The sequence below is a fragment of the Parasteatoda tepidariorum genome, chromosome 3, assembly GCF_982258835.1.
Source record: "Parasteatoda tepidariorum strain Cologne lab strain chromosome 3, Ptep-v5.0, whole genome shotgun sequence".
In the NCBI taxonomy this organism is placed as follows: domain Eukaryota; kingdom Metazoa; phylum Arthropoda; class Arachnida; order Araneae; family Theridiidae; genus Parasteatoda; species Parasteatoda tepidariorum.
The window spans coordinates 19,365,452-19,391,522 of NC_141757.1; the positions used below are offsets into that span (position 1 = coordinate 19,365,452).

General features: G+C 28.2%; 1 protein-coding gene across 3 annotated transcripts in view; it reads left to right on the forward strand.

The window, feature by feature from the left end:
* LOC107446800 (putative G protein-coupled receptor No18) overlaps positions 1–26,071 on the forward strand; it is a 126,143-nt gene that overhangs the window by 73,961 nt on the left and 26,111 nt on the right. Inside the window, exon 2 of one of the 3 annotated variants that reach the window (XM_016061569.4) lies at positions 2,702–2,787. The exons of 1 other annotated variant lie outside the window; for it this stretch is intronic. The gene's annotated coding sequence lies outside the window, so the exon portion shown is untranslated. Of the gene's footprint in view, positions 1–2,701; positions 2,788–16,751; positions 16,866–26,071 lie in introns of those variants that run through there. One more of the 3 variants, XM_087158911.1, reaches the window with a different exon arrangement.

Genomic DNA, 26,071 nt, shown 5'->3' on the forward strand with positions numbered 1-26,071 from the left:
ATTTTTATTTCTATAACAAACGTGATATAAAAATTCAAACGAGCTGCAGATTTCCCTCAATGAAATATTTTGCTTTAGGAAATAAACAGTTCGAGCGATTCATCATTTTCGAAAATGTTTGCATTCTGATGTTATTTATTTAATATTAAACAACAACAATCTGGAAATTTAACAGAGCATTGTAAATATCAAGTCGAAGGTACAAAATAAATATCAATGTTATTATCTTGAACAGCTTAAAAAATTGATTTTTAGTCTATCAAGTAAGGCTAGGTTCTTATGTAAAATGGATAGAATTTGCATTTTCGGATTCTATGTTAATTGCACTAAATCATTACAAATTTAACAGAATTTCCAATTAATAAGTTATTACACGCACAAAATTGCAGCACTGTTCGGCTATTGAAGAATTAAGATGCTTTTAAGAGTTTTAAATTGTTACCTAAGTCAAAATTTTTGATTGTTTTCCATTGATGAACCAGCATAATCTTGATGGTAACCATCAATAATTCCACCATGAACCATTATATTTTTTGATGGTAACCAACATAAGTAACCATCACCTCAATGTAGGAAATCGGACTGATTTATGATGGTTTAACATAAGAGTGGACACTTGTTTCGATGATTTTTTCATGTTGAACCATCAAGAATTTCCGTTATAGTATCTTAGAAATCAAATGTTGGAATGATCTTGAACATCCACCATCCCGATGTAGGAATTCGGACTGATTTATGATGGTCTAACATAAAAAAAAAAAACATAATTATTCTGATGGTATAATCCTGAGAACCAACAAGAATTCTCATTAAGCCATCAAATGTATAGTTGGAACCATCACGGATTGTTGGTCCATGAGAGTCAAACTTCTCTTGATGGTTAACCATCATAGTATCAAAGTAGCATTTTCCATCATGGAATGACGGAAGTTTGTTGGCATATCAAAAACCATGCACACACAATGCACACACAATGGAAAATGTTGGATGATGGTGACCATCAAATGATGTTGTACCATCATAAATCGCACTGAAACCAATTTAAAACATCAAAATTTTTTGATGGGACCACTAAGACTCTATTTGGACACTGGAATGAGATTCTTGTATCAGTACAAGGTTTAAAGTATTTTTTAATATACTGCTATAATTTTATAACATATTTTAAAGAGTTTTTTTTTTTAGCTTCAAAAAGAAACGTGTGCTTTTTACTGGGACAGAGAAGGGCCAAAATAATATGCTCATCTAATATTTGAAAAAAAGAAGTCTTCGCCGTACGCAAAATAACGGACAATCAAAGAAAGTTGAAGAAATCAATATAACCAGGGCGAGCGAATAGGGAATATTGATTGAAATATGAATATCAAAGTCATGTTTTCTGCATCACTATTTCCATTCCTCGCGATATTTCTTCGAATATTTTCAGTGTAAGACACAAATAGAAAATTCCAGGAATGTCATAGAAGTTCCCGAAACTCAATCTCGAGTTCTCTTCAGAGCTACCAACTTAAAATTCCAATTCCTGAAACGCGAAATATTTTATTATTAATGCTTTGAAGCGCAAGCTTTTGAAATCGGATTATGGAAAACACTCACTGACTTCTGTTTTTGCATATGTTTTGTTAAAAATTAAACTTGCACCACAAATCAAATAAATGTTGAATTCAATAACGTTTTTATTTTGGTTTTTCAAAATTTTTTAACACGCTTAAATTTATGTAGTAAAGGTAAAATATTTCTGAAAAAGAGATGAACTCAAGTCTTGTAGAACTTTTTTGAAACTTTTTATGAAAATGCATGTACATTTTTTTTAAAATTCTATTATACCATTAAAAAACACACAAAGTTTGTTACAACTTTTATATGTGTCAGTTAAAGAAAAATTTAAAAAAAAAAAGCTATGTTGTGGATATTTTGATATAACTGGAAATATTATGCTTTAATATTAAAGATAACATTGCATTTTATTAAATTTATCCAAACTTAAATTTGAATTACAGAATTATTCAAATTTAAGTTTGGTCAGAGATAATATTAGAGCTCTGAGATAATATTCTCTGAGATTGAAATTCGCTGCATTTATTTTTCTGAAGAAATTTTAAACCAAGTTCAAAATAAAATTAACTAATTCTAGAAAATGAATTGAAAGCAAATCTTTAAATATTTATATTACGAATATCATGGAGTTATTTTTTAGTTCATGAAATATAACTTTTTAGAATTGAAAAAATGTGAAAAGATATTACTTCAGAAAATGAATTTAAAGTTCTACTTCTTAAGTTCAAATTGGGAAAAAGAAAAACTAAGTATTGACTAGTATTGTTTTTTTGTATAAAAAAAATTTCTTAGTTCTTGTTAAAATGGTAAAAATAGACTTCTGCAATTTAACAATTCCAAATTCTAACGTTGTTAAAAAGTAAATTTTGTAAAACGAAAACGGAAAATTCCTGAAAGACATCGATATTTTCGAAGCTCGTGTTACAGCCTCAGTAAAACTATCAAATTTATGATTCCAATTTTTGAAACTTAAAATATTCCATTATCTATAATTTTGAAGAACACTCTTTATGATATATGATATTTACTGATTTTTGTTTTTTCAATACTTTATTAAAACAGACATTAATAGAATAAATAAAAGTCAAACAAAGGATAAATTAAACAATGCTTATTTAACAAGAAACTATTATTTTGCTTTTAGGTTTTCGAACTATTTAAATGCCTGAAACCTTTGTGCAAAAATTGAACAGCATTGTTGAATAAATGGACATCTACGACTGCCTGCAAGTAAGAAAGCATTTTTGATACAGTTTAACTAGAAAAAAATATGATTCAATTATGAAACATAAATAAGTATAGATAATAATTTTAGCAACTGTAATCATGTTTATGATAAAAGTTAAATCTTTTGGTCTCGAATTTTCATGAACTAGCAAACAAATCATGATAAAGTGTCAAATTAAAAAAATTTTCCATCATTCAGTAAACGATAAAACTATTTTTCTTGCTGTCTGCTGTCAGGACACTCTATTTGTGTACTGATTTTAAAACAATAGGTATTCCTGTTTCAATGCACGAACCAAAGAAGATAGGTCTTGGTATTCAATAAATTAAGCTATATCTAGATAAATAAAAATCAAGAAGATATTAATCATGCCATGAACTCTTATTTTAATTAATTCATCTGTTGATGAAGTTCTATAAATTATTATTTAAGCTGTAAATATGACACCTTTAAAAATAAATGCATTTTTTTCAATTAAATAAAATTATAAAAATTATAATCAAATAAGTAAAAATATTAATAAATAAATATATCAACTGAATGATAAGTAAAATTTATTCATAGTTTTTAAATTTAAAATTTTATTTGATCAACCAAATTATAACAACTCAAATCAAAAACTTAATCGTTTCGTAAAATTAACAAGGCATTATTTTTCAAACTGGATGCACAATACACAGTTGTAGAAAAATCCGATAAGTACTGTACATAGTTTTTCAATTTAGATCGATATCATAATTTCATCATACAATTACCCAAATTAGTTAATACCCTAACATTAGAGATGCCTTGACAAATCAATAAAATCAAAATTAGGTCGATGCTAATTTTTATTGTATTTTTTATTGATCAGTGGTTCTCAAATGGTGTTCCGTGAAACCAGCGGGTTCCGTGAACAAGTTAAAGGGGTTCCTCAAAACCCAAGAGCTCCGTGGACGAGTTAAAGGGGTTCCGTTAGTAGAACTTTTTAGAACCAAATATGAGTTTTGGAACCTCTTATTATAATTGATTGCCCTTATGAAATTGTTTCAAGTAAAATGCCAATGCAATAAAAATGTCCTTTTTTAATAGAAAATATATTATTAATAGCAACAATATATTAAAAAAATTATTAAAAGATAAATCGATTTCTTTTCCTAATTATAATAAAATATCTTATTAATATTTACTACAGCGTTTGCCAAATCAACATAAAATAAATGAATTCTTTAATAAAGAAATATGTTCCCATTTACAACGTTTGTAGCAGCTCGTTCAAGTTTTCATTTCGAAGTAAACTATAATTGAGCTTATTTTATTCATTGTTAGTTTATGTATAGACACCAAAAACAAATTCATATCTAGACTAGATATAGCAGAAAAAAATTTATAATTATGTTGGACATAAAATCTAATTTATTAAAGGATAAAACGATGAAAAATCTTTCTTCCTCGAATTAAATATTTTTAAAATTAATATCTGGTATAGGTCATAGCATTCACAATTACCTTAATAAACTTTATTTGTAAAGTCGGGGTTCCACTGAAAGTAAAGTTTATTATTTAGGGCTCCGTAGCCGAAATAAATTGGGAACCACTGTTATAGATTATTATCTGATGAATTTATTAATTTATTTTCTTTCCTAGATGGATCCATAATTTTTTTGTAAATCTGGAATGATGCCATAATTTTTTTTTTACAAAACTTCTACCAGTATCAGTGAAAACCAAAATTATTTAAATACCGAAAAGTGTTTGGGAAGCTGCAAGGATGTTCAAATTTGTTTTTTCATATTTGATGATTATTCCTCTAATAGATGACCAAATAACAAAAATATTTGGTATAGAGGTAGGTTGCTATACATAGTACAAGCAAAGAAAACTATTTGATATTTATAATACGCATGCATGCTTTTGCATAACCTTCATTATAGTAGAAAGGTATTACACAGAAGCTTTTCTTCTTCACTGGCATGACAGCCCTGAGTGGGCTCTGGCTTTCTCTATGAGTTCTCCCCCCCCCCCCACTGTTCTTCTGCTTGGCGACTCTCCTCAAGTTTTTGATTTTCAAAGTGATGTCTTTCTCATTCTCAACACTGTCGATCCACCTATGGTTGAATCTCATATATTTTTTTAGTCTTTGAAAACGTCTGTTAGTATTTGTATTGTTGTATTGTCTATTAGTATTGTGGGATTCATTAAACAGTTGACGCTAAATCATAAAAAAAGAAAATAATAAGTGGTTAGGTTCTTTTTACTTTCCAGTGATACACAGTCCGCATACTGTGGTTTTACTGAGGAAATAAGACGATATATGTAATCACATGTGGCAATTTGTCCCACTTGTTTATCTGCAATGCTTTCTGGCTCTCAGTGGTTTCTGGCTCTCAGCGTTGTGAGCTGCAAATGCTATCGCCAGAGTGTCCAAGGTAGTAGCCTAGAGGTTCTGATACAAACCTTGGAGAAGTTGTACCCTTAAATGTCGCGTGTTGTTGTTCGTCAAAATGAAATAAGGGCCAATTGCACCACTACAAAATTCGCATATTGGGACTTAAAGACCATATCCCTATACAAACACTAGCCACAATGGTTCTTTCAATCGCATGTATCGTTCTCCAGGAGATGGGTTAAGGGATGCATCAAGGGTTGTCTCTATTTCAGACCCGCGCTGAAACGAACTATTCGTCCGTAGAGGTGGAGCCAAGTGCCAACTCCTGGTGAAAGAAACTATACTGGTGTGCGCAGAAATCCAATTTGAAGCCTGCCCAAATCATCTGAATGCAACTGCTTTTCTTGATGATAACCTCGGATATTGAAGGGTAAATAAAATGTCCATACCTTATACCACATGTAATGAAATCCGAGGACCTGATACGTACGCTAACGTGCCCGAGATACCTACATTAATGACAGGGGTGATTGATTGTCCGGACAAACATAATTTTGTAAGTCTGCATAGCTTTGAAAGATACCCCTGGCCTAATACAGTGAAACCTCATGTTATGGGCACTCCTACAAAACGGACGCTTCTCAGTACGGACATATTTTTAATTCCTCGTGAATCTTTGATGGATATAAGCCATAATGTACATACTAGCAAACCGGACACTCCCGTTACCGGATAGTCATTTTTGTTCTGAAACGTTATTTTCTAACTCTTCAAACCGGACACTACTTTTTCAAAATTCTGAAAAGAATTATTATTCTTGTTTTAAATTGCAAGAAACAAACTCTGCAACTTTTAGCCATTTTAGAAGCAGGTAAATTTTTTGCCTTAACCATAACTAAAAATATGGAAGCTATTTCACTACTAAAGAATCAATCTTTCTCCTATCACACTGACTTATCTTTGCAAAGAAAGGAGAGAGAATGATACTGCTCATGTTAAATAATTCGGACAGCAGCAAATTTTTATCTTTTCATCTGGACGACACAGCTTATGAGACCTCACAAGCTGCAATGACGACGTCTTAATTGCTTCCCCACTGAAATTTTTTTTCATTTTCTTATCAATTTTAGGACTGTATTTAACACAGCTGGGTTAAAAAAAGAGCAACCATTCAGGACCTGTAAACAGAACTGATAAGCAATTGGTGACGATCGTCACTGGAATATTAAACTCTCTTAATAACTGAATTAAATTTGTGTGAGGCCTGTATATAAATAATATTAGACTGGAAGAAGGCTAACGACTTGTCAATCTTATTTTTGTTAGTTTAATCCTGTAACCTCTTTTAAATACCTTTCGACTGCGATTTGTGTAACGCTTAACCATTTGTGTGTTTTAAACACATGTTGTTGAGAATTATTCTCCTTCTTGTATTATTTCAACCTACTTTCATACCAAATTGCATTTACAGCGGAGTTATTAGTTCTGAAGTTATCACGAAAAATGAAAACTCTTTTCATTTTGAACACCATAATAGATAGAATTTAGACATAGTAGATAAATGATTTTTTTTCTTCTCTTTTTAAAAAAAATCAATAGTCACCTTAAGTATTTTTTTTAATTTGATACATGCTATAATTTGTTTCATATTTTGTGTTTTTCTTTCATCCAACAGATATTTTTCTTATAGCCAGTAGCAATTAGATTCTTTAATTTATTTCAGAAAATTGTTGTAATGATTTGCGCACAACACCAGATAAACGCCCTTTTAGACTGAAGGTCTCGTTCTCAAAATGAGATAATTATAAACTAAATATTTTCTTGAAGTAATATGAATACTTGATTTTCAATAAAGTTGAGGTGAAAGCTTCTTTGATATTTCGATGTTTCGAATAGGAAGAAAATATCTTTCAAACGTTCTGAGTAATTTTATCATACGAAGTTCAATAAATAATAAAATCTCAAAGTTTGAAAAGTGAAATAAAAATATTGCTTTACAGATCCTAATTATGAATTTGCAACGTTTTTACGACGCGCAAAACAGAATTTAAGCACAGCATCAATCGTTTTATTTCTTTTGCCACTCCTTAGAATTCCTTAAGCATTGAACTGCTGTTGAAATCAAATATTGAAATATATACCTTTTATGGAACGCAAATAATGCATTTCTTTTCTCAAAACTTTTATTATTTACAGCCCATGAGGTTGAGACAGGCTCTTAACTTACATAAATAAATGAAACGATTGAACGCACAGTACTGAAATAGACCTATAAAAAGAGAAGGAGAAAAAAAAATGCTGTTTATTTTCATTTTAACAGTCCACGTACTTCTTTCCAATTTCTCAAAGGAAAATGTCTGAGGAGTGGGCAGAGATTGGCTTCATTTTTTATTTACCAATATAAAACGGTTCATTTTTCTTCCAGATTTTCATCCTTGTTCAATATTTTTCTACGTCAAATAAATGGTTTACTTTTAGTGGGGCGTTACCTCTTGCTGTATCTTCAGCTGTTATCTTTGCGAACGTGACTTTTTATTTCAAGTTCGCCAAATCCTGTCCTTGGCGAAATCTAAGAACAAACGATTGCAGTTTTCATCAAATCAGGATTGTACTTCCCTGCTGTTTGTTCTATTTCCAGCTATCTGACGTGCTCAAATGTGATTGATATGTCCGTTCCTTTACATCAATTGGAATAAATTTTTTATACATTTTATCTCTCTTTTTTTCATCTTTCTGAAATGTTTTACTTTTAGTAGGGCGTTCGATGGAGTTCGAACAAAAAAGATTTCATTTTGTATTGTGTAACAGGATCATTTGTCTTATTCAAAAGTAATTCTTTGATAATAGCACGATTTTAATGGTTTCATAGATGAATATTAGAGCAAATATCAGTTCATGTCTTTTGGACATAATATTTCATAATACTCTAGTCGTATTACTCGGTCTAATGACTACAGATGATGTCAAACAGATGATGTCTGAAAATCCAGACATATTCATACTTATTAGCTTTTTTTCTTCAATTGTAGTTTCAATCTACGATTTCTAATGTCATATTTGGTGTTAGAATTTGACTATAATTTTAAAATATTCATTAAAATTTCTACATAGTAAAGTGAAAATAATATGTAGCTTAGCAAACTTAGTCATGGGTAACCAATAATATAAATGCCTGAAAATCTAGACAAATTCTTTACTTATAGTTTTTTTTTTTCTCTTTTTTTTCGTAAAAAAAATTATTCTTAATCTACGATTTCTAATGTTATATTTGGCGTTAGAATTTGACTATAATTTTAAAATATTTATTAAAATTTTTATATAATGAAGTGAAAGTATTATGTAGCTTAGCAAACTTAGTCATAGGTAACCAATTATATGATGTCTGGAAATCTTGACAAATTCATTACTTATATTGTTTTTTACCTCTTTCGTAAAAAAAATTTTTTTTCAACCTACGATTTATATTACATTTGGTGCTAGAATTTAATTGAAATTCCAAAGTATTCATAAAAATTTTATTTTAAAAAAATTAAATATTCTGCAGCTTAGTAAATTTGGTAACTAGGTAACCAGTAATATAAATGTCTAAAAATCCAGACAAGTTAGTAGTTTTTTTTTTTTTTTTTACTTTAAAAAAAATATTTTTTCAATATACGATTTAAGATGTCCCATTTGGTGCTGGAATTTGATAAAAATTTTAAGATATTCATTAATTTTTTAATATAAAATAAAAATATTATGTTAAAATATAAACTCATTTTCCATGCAAAAATATAAGAATTGCATAAAATTTATTGTATTATTATACTCCATCAAAAAAAAATTTTCAACTTTCCTTTGATTTTCAACCTACGATTAATGATGGTGTTTTAACACATTTGGTGTTAAATTTTAACACATTTGGTGTTAAAATGTACTGGAAATTTTAAAATATTCCCTAAAACTTCATTATAATAAATTTAAAAAAATAATATTAAAACTTTTTTCTTGCAAAACTATAATCATTTTCATTTTAAAAAATATATTGTTATACTCTATCAAAAAAAAAAGGAAATGGAAAAATATTGCGTCATATTTGAAGCATACAAAAAATAATTTTATGAGAAAATTATTTTGCTAAAAAAATATTTTAAAAATGATAATTTTTAGAGGCTTAGAAGTCATTCGGAGCCTACAGCCTAGTCGTAATCAAACGGAAAAACAATAAATCTGTAGTTCCACCAAAAAGCTTTTTTATTTAGAGACGATCTCATTTTATATATGAATGAATCTCTAACAATTAGTTTTACCGAGGAATTGGTTGCACTAAATTGGGCTTAAAAGCCATTCAGAACCTAGAGCCCTGTCTTAATCAAACGGAAAAACAATAAATCAATAGTTCCACCGAAAAGTTTTTCCATTCACAGAAGATCTCCCTTCATCTATGAATGAATCTCTAACCATTTATTTTACCGAGGGAATGGTTACTCTAAATTGGGCTTAAGAGCCATTCAGAACTTGGAGCCTAGTCTTAATCAAGCGGTTTCATAGCAAGGACAAATCTTGAATGTTTCACTGGATATATGCATGTGTGGATTTTGTATGCAACAAATATGCGGATGCTTTGAAGCTTAAAACCTTGACAAAGTTCCCTCCGTCATCACACAGGCTGATGAGTCACTAAATATGAACTTTTAAAACAGCCTTCAAAGGCACATGGATGCAGATACTACAATTGCCTCTGAAGCATAACATCCATGTTATCTGGACTTGTGTTATCACTCGAGACAATTTTAACTTTTTCAACTTTATATCGATCTCAACTTCCATTGAACAGACAATAGAAGGATAATCAATAGAAGGAAATAGTCTTTTAACTTCATTTTAATAAGTAGAATAACAAATTATTGTGAACAAAAGGAGCATGTGGCCTGTCATTGTCGGCCAAAAACGGTATTGTTTATATAAAAAAAACAGTAGCTATTAGATTAATTTGCATACTAAATTCTTTTTCACCACGCCTTATCTTACTCCGGCCCAGACAATTACTAAAATTGAATTTAATGACATAAGATGTGTCATTATTCTGTTTGAAATAAAATGAAGCGTCAATTTTAAATTTAATTCCTTTCAATCGTTATTTTACTCCTATACAGGCGATTTCTGAAGTTGGCATAAAATGCATCACTACTCATTTTGAAATAGAATGAAGTGTCACTATTGAATCTAAATATTGGTTAAACCCTAGTCTTAATTCTATACAAATAATTGCTGAAGTTGTATTTAATGGCATAAGATGTGTTATAACACATTAAAAAATTTAATGAAATACCAATATTAAATACAATTCTTTTTAAACCTTATCTTATTCCCACACAGATGATCACTGAAATTGAATTTAATGGCATAATATGTCTCGCTATTTATTATGAAATAGAATGAAATGCCAGTATGAAGTACAATTCTTTTAAACCCTCATCTTACTCCTATGCAGATGATTGCTGAAGTTGAGTTTAATGGCATAACATGCGTCACTATTCGTTTTGAAATAAAATGAAGTATCACTATTTAATCTAAATATTTGATAAACTTTAATCTTACTGCCAAGCAAATCGTGCCTGAATTCGGATTTAATGAAAATGAATGTGTCTCGATTCATTTTGAAGTTGGTAAAAGAGCCACAAGCATTCCTGAATCTTTTCACTTCCCAATGAATTTTTAGAGCTCCTTAAAATGCAACTTTAATTATTAATATCATAAATATGCTATTTCTAAAGTTTGATAAATCGCACACGCCAAGGTACAAAAATGGCTTTTCTAATTTTAATGAATATTTTAAATTTAGGCAAAGAAGAGAAACAAGAGAAAAACATTACAAAGCCTCGCAACAAACTTTAACGTTACTCTTGCGTGAAGAACAAAAAAAAATGCTTGGCTTTTTTTCGCTTTCCCGCCAAGGTTGTCGCAAATTCCATAAATTTTCAAGCACTGAATTCTAAATTCGATTTTCATGGTCGAAGTGCTGAAATAGCCATAAATCTGATCCTCAGTCAAAGGATTCTTTTCGGAGAGTCCTTCAATCGAACAAAATATTATACTTTAGATTCGACAGCTTAAATCCTATTTTGCAATGACAATGCGCTGCACCTTCATATGAACAAAAGACAAGAGTTGTCGAAATTTTCTTCCGGAAACTGAATACATATTTATTGTTTTCTTTCGGTAAATACGCATTTCAAATGTCTCTGGAGAAAGCCAAAATTTTTACCATAATAAAGCTTGTTTCTGTCTTTGCTTGCTAGACGAGGGGATTTGTTCCCATTCTTTAGGTATTGGAGCAGAGGCGTATATCAAAATAACTTGAATTTAGATATATGAAAGTTTGTTTTGCTTTAAGCTCGGTATTCTGATTTATTTTCGCTACGTTTAGATTTGTCTTAAAATTTCTGAAATGCAAATTTCTTTTCATGTAAGATTTGCTGATCGCGCGTGCAAAGACTACATATTCGATTACTGAATAATCTGAAATTTGTTTACGTTAGAAGAGATCTTGATTGAGAGCTGCAATAACGTAGAAATGGATAAAAAACTCTAAAATGGTTAAAGATTCATGAAAAAGTCTGAAGGAATAAAAGTTTTGATAACTGTGTTAAAATATAAAAATTCTGAAAAATATTTAAAAAAAATTGCAAATTTTAAAATATTTTTTAACCTAGAAGACACTAAAAATCTAAATTCTGAGAAATAAAGATTTGAAAATTAATTAAAAGAAAAATTCAAAAGAAATGATTATGAAAACTATTTTAAAAAATAAAATTCTAAAAAAGTCAACAAAAATAAACTTTTCAAAAAATAAAATTTCTGAAAAATGTTTACAAAAATAGAAATTTGGAAAAATACAAAAAATATATAAAATATTTAAAAAAAAAAATTTTGAAAAAAGTAGAATGCGCGTTTAAAATGTGTTGCCTTACCATTAAACAAAAGAGAAAACTGATTTCACGAAGGCAAAATATAGCGTTGCATAACCTGAAATATAATATGAAATTATTAGTTATGACAAAATCCTTCAGTATCATGTTATATTATAGAAATTCTAAGGAAATTATTATTTATTTAAATCACATAAGTTAAAGTGCGTTGTTTATTAGGAACTAAAATAAGATCCCATGAGCATTAATATCGGAATTTGAACAAGAAAAAAACCATATTTCATTAAATTTTTGTGGTCGTATATCTACTTTCAGCCACAGAAGCTTTTTTTCCTTCTTATTTTCAAAAGAAAAAAAAAAGTTTCGATAGTGTATCTGCTTTCATCTAAGACGGCAAGGAATCATACATATATTATTGTATCGAATAATACTGGTCCCTAAAGCCACTTAGATTTGAAACTTAAAAATTCAAAACAATATTTTATAAATCGCATTAAGTCCGATTGTGCTTTTCCTTCTTTAAAATGCTGCATATTATGGTTTTTCCAAGTAAAATTAAATGATTCGTAGTTGCATTTTCTTTTAAAAAAACATATTAGCCGGACCAGCTCCGCTTGTTATGCTTTTTGTCTTGTTTACCGTTAGAGAAATATCCGGTCGTGGTGCTTTCGCGCAAGATTGTGTCAGCAGAGCAAGTCCATTCATGATATCCCATCAGTTAATCTCGATGACTAAGACATTGTATAAACTTAATACAACTGCAGATAGTTAAAACTACTATTTCATGAAAATTAGTTTATACTATTTTGATTCCAGTTTCCAATACCATGAGAGATTTATTAGCAAGGTGTCTCTTTCAGAAAAATGTTATTCGAAATTTAATAAACGAAACTCGCAGTTGTACCAAAAAACTTGAGTCCGAAGTGTGTTGCAGTCTGAAGAGGGACTATTTGTCTACCTCATCACTGGAAATCAGAGAGCAAGGCATATTTGGTGTGTTGGCCAATTGCCAAAGAAGATAATTAAAGATGCTTAACCCTCTATCAGTTAGTCCAATAAAATATCAGGAAACTCAAAATCTATACAAGTCACCCAGTAGTTATGATAAGTTGAGTCATCCCCTTGTACAGCTTGGGACAGGGTTTAATTTCTTCTGGTAAAAGATGCATGCCTGATCGATTTGAACTTCACCCCAACGTGTACGTCTTGTACTGCTCTAATGTACTGTTACTGATGATTTTAGAGCCATAAAAACTTTATACATGGTAGGATGGTTGGGAAACTATAGCCCATTAGTGCATCTCGATTGCGACCTTAACAAACTAAAATCAACTTTTCAAATTTTCTCCCGGAAAAAAATTGTCTTAGTTTGATCCTGTATTTTCTTCGAAACATCAAGAAGGATGAATCCCAAACCATTTACCAATAGCCCATTTGTGTAGCCCAACTATGACGTTAACAACCGAACTAAAATCAGATTGACAAAGTTTCATCAGGAACGAAGTTGTTACGGTTTGTTCCAGTGTTGCCATTGGAACATCAAGAAGAATGAATCCTAGACAGCTCACCAAAAACACGTTAGTGTAGTTCGAGTGCGACGTTAAGAAACAAACGTTAAGAAACGACGTTAAGAAGTTTCTACTATAATAAAGTTTCCATATCATATTAACTTAAAAAGTTGTCAATTTTATGAAGTTGTCAGTTAAATCGTATTAACTTATAAAGTTGTTAATTTTATGAAGTTGTCAGTTAAATGATATTAACTGAATATTGTTATGAAATTGAAGCGGAAATATATACTAAATTTGCTACAAAAACATGATGATGGTAATGCAAGATGACATGTTTAGAGTGCTCAAAAATAGACACCCATTCTCAAGACTCACTAGACATGAATGAGGAAAAAAGTGGCTGGAAACTGAAAACATGAAGTTGCCAACAAAAAAAAAATCTGAAGGTGGAAAATAATAGGTTTTTTTCCTCATATCATCAAGAAATTAAGCCATCAAGTTTTATGATCTGAATTGCATGGATTTTGCTACAATGTGATCGTATATGACAGTGTTTAAATCTTAAGTTCCCATTTATTTGAAAAATCTTTTTCTCTTTCATCTTCAAAAGCAATAGAAAAATATTTTTGACATTTCAAATTCCAAACTTAATGTCTGGGAAATCGAAGAAAGTGAAAACGTCTGACAAAAGATAAGAAACAGAAAATATCGTTCTTGTCCTTTGAAAATAAAAAATGACCCGTAATCAATGTTTTAAAAGTTTTTCAACTCTTTCGATTTCATAAAAAGAAAAAAAAAATACGTGAAGGTTCTTTAGAAATATTTTTAGAGCGATCCCATATCTATATATACGATCTAAACAGCAATTTCAATTTTAAATATTTTAATAATAATGAATGTGTCTATTATATTTTTAAACTTTTTAAAATAGAAACAATAATAATAAGGGAAAATACCAAAAATTTTATTAAATATGACTTAATAGATTTTATTAATCAAAATGCATTATTAGTTATGACCTGCTAATGGAATTAAAATTGAGATTTTAGAAATTTCACTTAATTTCCATAGCAAATTTTAACATTTTTCGAATTTTAATAAAATTATACTTACTTCAAAACAATATATATCTAATTTCTAAGACCTAATTGAAGACCAACTATATATCGGTTTACAAATAATTATAAATGCAAGAAAGTCTTAAACCAGACAATTTAATTTTAGATTTAACAAATAAGATTTTTAATAAACTGGATTTGAAAGCAATTCTTAGTAAAAATATAAACCTTCTCTCGATTCAACTAAATTGCAAACCCACTTTTGGATATACGAAAAATTTAAAAAAATGAATTTGTAATTATAGGGATAACAGATATAATTTGATACAATGTAATTTGAATTATCTTTGTAATTGTGATGAATATAAAAACACGACTTTTGTTTGACACATCGCATAATCGAGCTGTTACCGGAGATTTAGATATTTTTGAAAATGATTAACTAAAAAAAATTATGTATTTAGGTTCGAAATTTAAACCATTATTTCCTACTTCTAAAAATAAGGTTATTTCTATTTTTTTAAAAAATCTTGATGAATTTATTTTAAAATTTCCATATAAACATAATTTTCCCTTTGATAGTTTTTATAAATGGAGAGAAAATATCATTGAAGATTTTTAAATTAATATGAAACGGAACAAATTAATTTTTCAAAAAAGTTTAAATTATATCTGAACTGAAACATAAAATTAAAATAATTCAAATTATTTCAGTATTATCACTGTTGATAAAGCTAGCAATAATTCTGCTATTATTTGAAAACAATTTTACAAACAACATTTTTCTACAGAACTTATATATCAGTATTACATACAAAAGTTTAATATCAGAAGTAATATTATAATTAATAAAATTAATGGGATCAAAAAAAATTTAAATTAAGCAAAATAATATTAACTGTAATTCTTTACTTTTTGCTAATTCATAATTCTATACCACCCCAACTAATTTCGGGTTTATTGCTTGTGCCTTAAATAGTAATTTGAAAAAAATCAGCATTTGCTTTGAAAATAATCTTAAAAAAGTATACAAAAAATCAGCAAGAATACTAAAGATAATAATAATCTTAATTGGAATACTTAAAATAGTATACATATTTTGAAAACACGAAAACCTCTAAATCATATTAATTCTATATATGCTGGTTTGATTTCGAAAACATATATACTTCCAACTAATAAAATTCTTCAAATTCATAGCCTATTAAATCTTAATGATACTATTTATGAAGGGACCTGGAAATTTTGCGTTCAAATTAACCCCAACAACAATTATATTCTACTGAATTATTTTTCACCATTTTATTGGTATCCCCAAGGGAAATAATTTTAGTTCTCTGCCGTGCAATTCAAAAAACAGCGTAAGTACTTCACGATTGATTCCGAAAAAAAAGGCTAGGCAAACTATTTTCCTTCTATTGCTAATGATACGAACGCTATTTTCGAATTTAAAAAAACTGATAAAACAAAATTTATTTTTGAAAAAAATTCTTTTGCCATATGTAGCTTAGCATACAAAGATGCAAAATGTATAAAAGTCTCAATTTTGAATTTTTTTGTCACTTTCGTTGATTTTTTAATTGCATGGCGGTACTAATGTTTGCAATATTTTTCTTTTTCTTCTAGAATATAAATTCATTCGTTAAATCATTTGATAATCTTCCTACAAAGTCTCTCTTTCTCAGATATATTGATGATATTTTGGTTTTTAATTTGTCCAAGTGAATATCCCAGTAGATTATCCAAGTGAATTTAACGCTTAACAAAAATAATATTTGTTAACTTTCAGCAAATTTTCTAGATTTAACCCCTAAAATTAATGAAGATAGGAAAATTACATTTAAACTTTTTGGCAAAAGAAATTATTTTATCTTTGCAATTAAAAAAAGTATTGATTTTAATTCCAACTTAGCCAATAAGGTTTTTTCCAATTTTATTAATCATCAGATTCTTAGATTTTGCAGGAATTATTCTAATTATAAGGATTTTTTAAAAGAGACTAATAAATTTTTAAAAAAAGTTAATTAATGACCATTTTCCTTATTCATTCCATTAATTTCATTTTAATAAAATTTTAAACTACTTAGAACACTAATTTATTTATTTCTGATTATAGGATTCGCTCTGAGTTTATTTTAAGGTAGGAACTAACTCAGATAAGCTATTCCGAAAGCCGCTGGATTGAATAGTTTGGATGTATGACCTTTTCTACTGAATCAATTAATTAATCAAGTAAACTTCTAAATTTCTTATTAATAGCTTTCATATAATAAATTTTAATTTTAATTTTCAGTAAAATAATCAGTTTTTTTTTAATTGGTATGAATGGGGCTCTTACCTATTAATGATCACTCCCGATTAATGCTGGTAATACTTGTAGATTTTATTCTCATGAAGGAATGTACGGATGAAGCATTAAGTCTAAATAAACGGCTTTCTATCCATGTATGTAAGCTTTGACCTATAAACAATCATCCTATGAAGGAAGAAAAACCCATAAAAAGATTTACTACTAGTTTATGTTTGTGTACTAACCTCTGCAAATATCACCAATTTAATTTTTTCTTATGGTTTTACAACTGAAATATTTCTGTTTTTATTATTGCTTTTATTAACTTCTTTACCTACTATGGGTTTTGTTGCCTAAATTTCTTATAATTATTATTAAAGTGTTTTTTTTTTCATAGATGGCAGCAATGAAATGTAATTGGTATATATTTAATTTTTTTACTATTTTTTTATTAATTTTTTTATAATTTATTTTTTTTTCTACGATAAACCTAAAAGCGAAATCATTGTATATTTTTTCTTCTCAACAATTTTAGTTAAATGTTAGATTAGTGTATTTAATTTCAGCAGATGCTTATTTTATTTTACTTCATATCGGTAAATTTGCTTCCTGCTTTTTTTTCATCTTAAACTCATTTACAATCACATTTTTTAAAAATTTTTAGAGACTTAGACGCATTATAAGGAGTGATTTTTATCTCAGAATAATTAATTATTCTTGATTTTGAAATGCCTCTTTCCCTGTCGTAAAAGAATGCGAACCTTAATGTTTTTCCATCGATTATCTTATTATTTTTCTAATTCTATTATATTTATATATATATATATATATATATATATATATATATATATATATATATATATATATATATATATATATATATATATATATATATATATATATATATATATATATATATATATATATATATATATATATATATATATATATATATATATACACACAAATTTTATTATTAAATTTTAATTTTGAATAACGGTTTCAATGACATTGTGAAAGAAAACTCTGTAACCCAATCTGTCCTCATGGAGTCAGGATAGGAAAGATTATAGTAACTACTATTAGCTCGTGAAAAATAATAACTTAAAGGGAATTGTAGTAGTATTTTTGTAAATGTAAACGGATACCATAATACTAGAAGTGAATATTTCAAGTTATTGAACGAGAAAAAGGAAAGAAATTAAATTATTGCAAAAATTTAAAAATATCAACTTTCAACTTTCTCCAAAATGAATTTGAGACCCTTGAGCCACAATTTTACCAATCTCTTTATTAGCTACTCATAGCACTGTGTAATCTCGCCCAGTGTAGGAACAATGCACTTTCAGTCTGATTCATTGGCTATTGCGCAAAATTTCTCATTTTTGTGGGAGAGATTGCGTGGTATTTTATTTAAGCATGCTCACTTTTAGGGGTATAATTTGTTAGCCAAGCTGTGAAACTTATGAGAAACCGTTGAATTAATGGCATATTTTCTACTACTAACTTTATATAGAAAAGGAAGAGGTTCTATGAAAACTCTGGCCTTTGTTTTTTGAAAATAAAACAAAATTCATTACGCCAATAAGCTTTTTATTCTGAATATAGCTCAAATTACGTGTTTATAAAATGGCCACAATCTCGAAATGCGTGTTTAAGAAAATGGAAATAGCTATATAAGAAAATGGACGTAGCATTTGGTTCTTCAAACTTCTCTTATACAAATTGTTCTTTTTCATTTTAAAGAATAAACAAATGGAACCAAATAAATCCAAAACGTCGTCCATTTACCTAAATCATTTAATACATTTTTAAATCTATCTTTTCTTGAAAAGATACTGAGAGCCAACAGTTCTTTTTCAAATTTAGCCATGGGTCCTAAAAATTTATAATTGTAACAATAATTGACGTTTTTCGAATTTCGATTTATCCTGTTGACTCCACAGTTTTATTAAGCATATTTTTCATACTCTTTCCTTATTTTACATTTTTGTAGGTCAAAATAAGTTAAAAATTATTATTATTAACAATTTAATAATTACGGTTATTAAATACAGTATGAAACACTATTGTCTTTTCTTGCGTTAAAGGTAAAATCTTCCTAACACGGCTCACTTCTAAATGACAATTTTTCAAATTTGAACTTATTTGCAGTTATTTAGATCCAAGAGAAATTGTTATTTATCATTGGACTTTCTTTAATTTACCAAATTGTTGAAAGTTTAAATTAGAATTTGAAAAAAAAAATCTTTCAAAATAAATTTTTCAATTTAATATTAATGCTCATTCCGAAAATCTAAGAGTATTTTTAGTAGCTTCTAGACTGTTTTTTGTAATTAAAAAGTAACAAAATAAATTTTTGAGTGCATTTAGAGGGCAAAAAAACAAATAAAATGGACACCGTTGTCTCATCTGGGTCAATGGGTAAAAATCACTTTATCATTTGCTTTACTGAAGACGATGAAAGGCCTGAATAGTTACGCCAGCAACGTATACCCGATCCCGAATTCAGGGATATTATGCTTTGTATTTAAGAAGTAAGGAGAACTAAATAGAAAAGTCTTCGTTCAGTTGCTAAATTCTTGTTGAATAATGAAATGACGCATTTTGTTTGCTCTCTTCATTCCGTTAAAACACGCATTTTGAGTTTCTTAAGAACGCGTTTTGAGTTATGTCCGTTTCCTTAAACACGCTTTTTGAGCTGTGTCCGTTTCTTTAAAAACGCATCTTGAGCTGCGTCCATTTCCTGAAACACGCATTTTGAGCTGTGTCCATTTCCTTATACACGCGATTTGACCTGCGTCCATTTCCTTAAACACGCGTTTTGAGCTGTGTTCGTTTCTTTAAACACGCGTTTTGAGCTGTATCCATTTCCTGAAACACACATTTTGAGCTGTGTCCATTTCCTTACACAAGCGTTTTGAGCTGTTTTTAGAGTAAAAATCTCACCGACGAACTATCTGTTGACGCTGGTAGGACTGTTTTTCGACAAATACCTAAAATTGAATATTCTGTCCTCGCCCATTCATGTTATGTGCAATATTTTCTTTCTTTTTTTTTTTTTTTGTCAGCTCTACTTTTGGAGATTTCACGCTATTAAACTTTGAGCAAAATATGTTGATTTGGAAATAGAATAAAACTAAATATTCTTAATAAAAGCAAAAAATTTGGTTTGATAACATTTGTATCCTGTGTATTTTCTATAAAAATTATCTAAAAAACAGAAAGGCACACATAATAGTACACAGACACTTTAAAAAAGAATGAAAGAAGCTTTAAAATATATCTTTGCATATAGAGAATGTTCAGGAATGTTTTTTATCTCAGGCGAATACGTTAACCTTAATTATTATTTTTTAAGTGTTAAGATTATAAAGTTTTATCTTAAATTTTCGATAAGTAAAACCAACTATCCATACATAACACACCTATTTTTAAATTATTTTAGAAAAATTTTCACCGATTTCTTGTTTTTAAGTACGAGACTCGATCTAAAACTAATCATTGTAAAAGATTTGATTTATTTTACCCTTTTCTCCTCTTTCCTATTTTCTTGTAGTTTGGAAACAATGAAATAAAACAAATGGAAGACAAATAATTATGGTTTTCGAAACCAATTATTGTTTCGGATGTAATTAACGCTTATTGTAATATTCGTGTTTCAAACTTTTAAAGAATGCTGTTTAAAATAACTACTGTCTTAGTCAATTTAGTTTAATTTTAATTCTCATTTGCTCGAAACTTGAGTTTAATTTTTTTAATCTCGAAACTTGAGTTTAATTTTATTCATTTTATAGTTGTTTTATTTGTAATACGCTGAATAATCATGTCACGTATATATTTTTAAGAAATACTAAAACTGCTAAATACGAATTAAGTTTAAACATGTTGGTTGTGATAATTAGCTTTGTTTTTTGCTGATCTCGATCGAAAATATGTATTAGAATACTTAAATCCACATTCTTTATTTCCTTATTGAGAATTTTTTTTAACGTTTTGAAAAGAGCTTGGCAAATTTTACCGAACCGCTTTTGTATTGATTTTGGAAAAATTAACAAGAAATATGGTTTCATAAACTTGATAATTTCATCATGATACCTTAGTGCTGGCCAAAAAAACCATTTAATTGGTTAAATTTACTTTTCAGTTTTGTATTTTTTACTGAATGTGTGGTAATGAGAACTAAAATTTTAAAAGCCAGCGTTCCCGATACATCGTTATCATAAGAACGGAAAAATTAATAAATGAATAATTTAAATACCATATATTTTTAACCAAAATTATGGTTTTATTATCCAGAATTGCGGTTGTTTTTTAATCAGAAATGTCATTACCGTAAAGTACTGTAATTTTACAGGAAATATTTTAAAATTTAAAACAAAACAATATAAAAATTTGTTTTTGTAAATCTGTTATCTTTAAGGCTCAAACAGAACCTGCCGATATAAACTCTCATAAAATTTTTTTTCTCTTTCTACTTATGAGAAATATTTGAATTGTATTTGACGAACCCTTTGTTGCGAAACCATATGATTTTTGATGAAACGCTAACACTCAAATATCTGGCAATACCGCAATTTTAATTATGTTTAGGTTTTCATTTGTTACTTATGTTGAGCTTCGTTGTTTTTAGACTGATAGGAAAATATAACTAAGATATAAGTTTTTAGCAGTAATTTTCAACTTTTACAGTAAAATATATGAGAAAAGTAACTGATATTAATACGAAGAGAAAACAATAGTAGCTTTCCTGTCATCTACAATCCAGTTTTCTAACATTTTTGTAGCTCGTTTATCGTTAAATCTCTTCAGTTTTTTAAGAAAATTCTGGTAAGTCTGAATAGATCACATTATGTTTCAACAGTCCTTTTGAAAGGTCACAAACGATTTTATCGTTTTTGCCATCGGCCATAAACACAAAAATAAGTTAGCATCTTATATTTAATGATTACTTAAGGCTCATATTTTGATGATATTAGCATTTTTTTTTTTTTTCAGTTTTGAACTCTTATGCTCTTTTAGATATTTTTAGATATTTTAGAGCATTTTTGGATCTATATTTCGGGTTTCTTTTTAATTTTAGTATGTTTTTCCGATTTTTTAGTTTTTATTATTTATTTCATTATTTTGATTTTAGTTCAGTTTTCAGAATTCGCTTGAGTTTAGCTCCATATTTCCCATATTTTTGCTTAACGTTAGCTAAAAGAAAAATCACTCAACAGTTTGTCACTTATTTGACAAATCGTTAAATGTTTCGTGGTCAAATAGTACAGGGAAGTATTTCTCTTTCCTTTCAAGTTCAATGAACTTTAATGAAAGTTATTCTTATTTCTCTAACTTTTTTATTGCTTGAATTTTTTTGATTTTTTGAATCATTGAATTTTTTTTCCATTTAAAAAATCATTTAAAATAGAAATTCTATTTCTGTTACAAGCAAATTATTATTGTTAATGTTTTAGCTTAATGGCTAATTATTTTTTTATCTTAAATTTTAGGTTATTAAAATCAAAGTTCGCTTTAAAACCTATTTATTTTTTTACATCCAATGTGCTTAAAAATGCATCACACACAACATAATTACTCAAAAATTCTTATTTCTCTATCATTTACTTTTTTTGTTACTTCATTGAATTTTTTTTTCAAATAATTATTAAGCTTACATCATTTTGTTACATTATTTTTATGCTTAAATTTTTTTTGTTGATATTTTACGAGCCAAAGTAGAAATAACATATAGAATGCAAAGAAAATGCTTTAATTCCGAGAGTGATTACCAACCAGTTTATTTTGATCCTTACTATTACGCATTTTGTAGTAACTAATTCTAACACTTAGTCAAAACAAATCTGCCATAAAATAAATAATAAAAAAACTGAGACAATATATGTTTTATTCTACTAATACCAATTTTTAAATCACGCAAAAGTTAATTGATTTTGTTGAAATTTAAATTATTGTAAAATTTTTAAATATCAACACCTTTAATTTTTATAAACGAATAGTTGCTAGTATTTATTTATTTAGTTTTATATTTTAGCGTACTGATAGTTGCTATTGTTTTTAAAAGTTTTTAGCTAAAAATCGTAAAATATTTATTAATATCTAAACCTAAATTAGACAAAAGCAGATGCTACAAAATGAACAATAAAGTGACATGATGCAATTCAATTTCTGCCCATAATTCTGTCTCATAAGTCTTTAAAATTTGAGTTTTTTTTTTCTTTTTTTTTCATTTGGAGATTTTAGCATTATTAATAGTATTTCGATTTGATACATTAAAATATAGGACAAAAAAGTATGGTAAAAATTACCATAATATCGTAAACTTTACCGTGTTTCTGGCCCTACTGGAACACCAAAATACACAATAATTTTTACCGAAGCATTCTGATAATGAGTTTGGTAAACTTACAAATAAGATTTTGTTTAATAATAAACGTTACAATTAGGTAAATGTGGTGAAATCTTGTAATGTAATTTTATTATGATAAATTAGAGCATGTCCTAAATATTTATTCGGTTAAATTTACTTTTTAGCTTAGATTATTACTAAATGTGTTGTAGTTGGAACTATAATTTTAAAAACCAGATTTTCTGGTAAGTCTTTATTATATGAACGGAAATCGTTAACATATGAATGGTTAAAATAACTCCTAATGTGATTTTATTACCAGAATTTTATTTTTTTTACCAAAAATGTTTTTATCATACAGTACGGTAATTTTATCAGAATTTTTTTCTACGTGTACTAATTGTACTTTATTACTACAAAGAATTTGAAATAGTTGTAATTTTTATGCATGTTTTGTTTAATTTATTACATACAGGTAGAATTTAGATTTTCAATCATCTCGGTAAAGAAAATTCATTTATGTTTGTTTTCGACTGATATCATAAATTTTACAAATTGATTTTTTCACTCTAAAAATTAACTAACTATAATTGTTTTAATTTTATAGAAAAGTTATGAATGATTAGTTCATGAAATATGCTTGCAAATTTCGTGATCTTTTTTCCTTAAATATGAGCAAATTAGAAAAGTTTTAAAACAACTTTATAATTTGCTCACATTGAAACAACTTTTCTAATTTTATTCATATTAAAGCAACTTTTCAAATTTATTCAGATTAGAATATAGAATAGAATTTTCATTTGTATATTGCAGAATGATAAAAATATTTTTCAAGCTACGTGCAAATTTTCAAATAATCTGAAAGATTTTTTCATAATTTAATCTAAATATACCAGCTGGTTGCACTGGTATTTTTTCATTTATCGAGTTTACTCCAACGAGTAACCAGTTCACTCCAGTATATTTACAGGTATATTTAAATTTATTGCATATACCAGTATTTTAATGTACTGGTATATTAAAATAATGATATATTTAAAATCGCTCCCCCAAAAATTATTACCTAATCTTACATTATTTGTTTGGCGAACCAAATATGCTTGTTTCTCTTAAGTTTTAGAAGCAAAATTAAAATCAAGGAATACATTAAGCATTCAACAGTTATAGCAAAGTTTTTTTTTATTTTTCTGGCGTAGCATTAATTGAAAAGTCATTCTAAATTTAAAAAAAAAAACTTTATTTATTAATTTTATGTTTGTATTTCGATAAATTATTTTAAAAAAATCAATTCACACCCGGATTCAATTAATGAATTAGTACAGATCTTGATATGAATCATTTTCAAGATGATGATTTAAATCGTCAAATCCGTACCCAATGTAGAAATTATTGAGTTATGCAAGTAATAACTGAACATAACATCTCAAAGTTAAACTAATGGTTTATTGAGTATACTACAAAAAGAAACAAAATGGAACGATGATCGTAATATATATAAAAATAATAAAGAGCACGGGCTTCATAGGTGAAAGTTAAATTAGTAGTGCTGATGTGCTCCCAGATTTCCTAAATATGTAAATACCAATGTTTATTCTTTCTTATTAACACATCTACATCAATACTTTCCCTTGTTAAAAAGAAAAAAAACTAAACTACTAATTTCTAAGTAACACTTAAATGTTAAGAGTTCATAAGAGTCCCATCTTTTCACATAGCTTTAAAAGTCTTGGCTTAGGCAAGGGCTTCGTCAATATATCTGCAGTTTGCACCTCCGTTGAGATCTGCTGTACACTAATTTCTTCTTCTAAAACCTTTTCGCGAATGAAGAAATGTTTAATACTGATGTGTTTCGTTCTACGATGAAACTCGGGATTTTGAGCCAATCTGACAGCTGCACTATTATCAACAAAAATTGTTGGCACTTCTTTCAAGGAGGAAATTCCATTGAAAAGTCTATAAATTTCTACTCCTAAAAAATATGATGCTGGCTTGCTTGTAATTTTGAACTGAGCTTTCAGCTGATTTATGAAGTCTCTTGACTCTTCTTCGTGAGTAGCAGCAACTAGTCCATCATCTACATAGAGAGCTACGAGTAGCTTTTTATCTTCTTTCTCCCGAATAAACAAACACTGATCCGCTTCATTAACTTTAAAGCCAAGGTTTAACAGGAATCTACCAAAACATTTATGCCAACAACGAGGAGCTTGTTTAAGGCCATACAAACTTTTCTTGAGTTTGCATACATCGTTGGTGCCATTAGTGTAACCTTCAGGTTGATACATGTAAATGGTTTCCTCTAAATCACCATATAAAAAGGCAGTTGATACATCAAATTGCGTAAGATGCATGTTCTGACAAGCTGCAATACTTATTATTGAACGTACAGTTCCTAACTTAGTAACTGGACTAAAAGTTTGATTGTAATCAATACCCTTTCTTTGATTAAATCCTTTAATCACAAGTCTTGCTTTATACTTATCTATAGTACCGTCAGGATTTTTCTTGATACGAAACACCCACTTACAAGGCAAAGCCTTAGCTTTCTCTGGTAAAGGTGTTAATATCCATGTTTGGTTTTCTTTTAGTGATTTCATTTCAGCATCCATTGCTTTTATCCAACAATTGTGTTCTTTGCAATTGATAGCTTCTTCGTATGACTCTGGCTCATTTGAATCTGATATGAAGCTTTCAGCTGCCATTACATAGTCTTCAAAACTTTTAGGCTGTTTTAGTTCACTGCGATTTCTCAGTTTCATAGTAAATAAATTTTCTCTATCTTCACTTTCATTTTCTGAA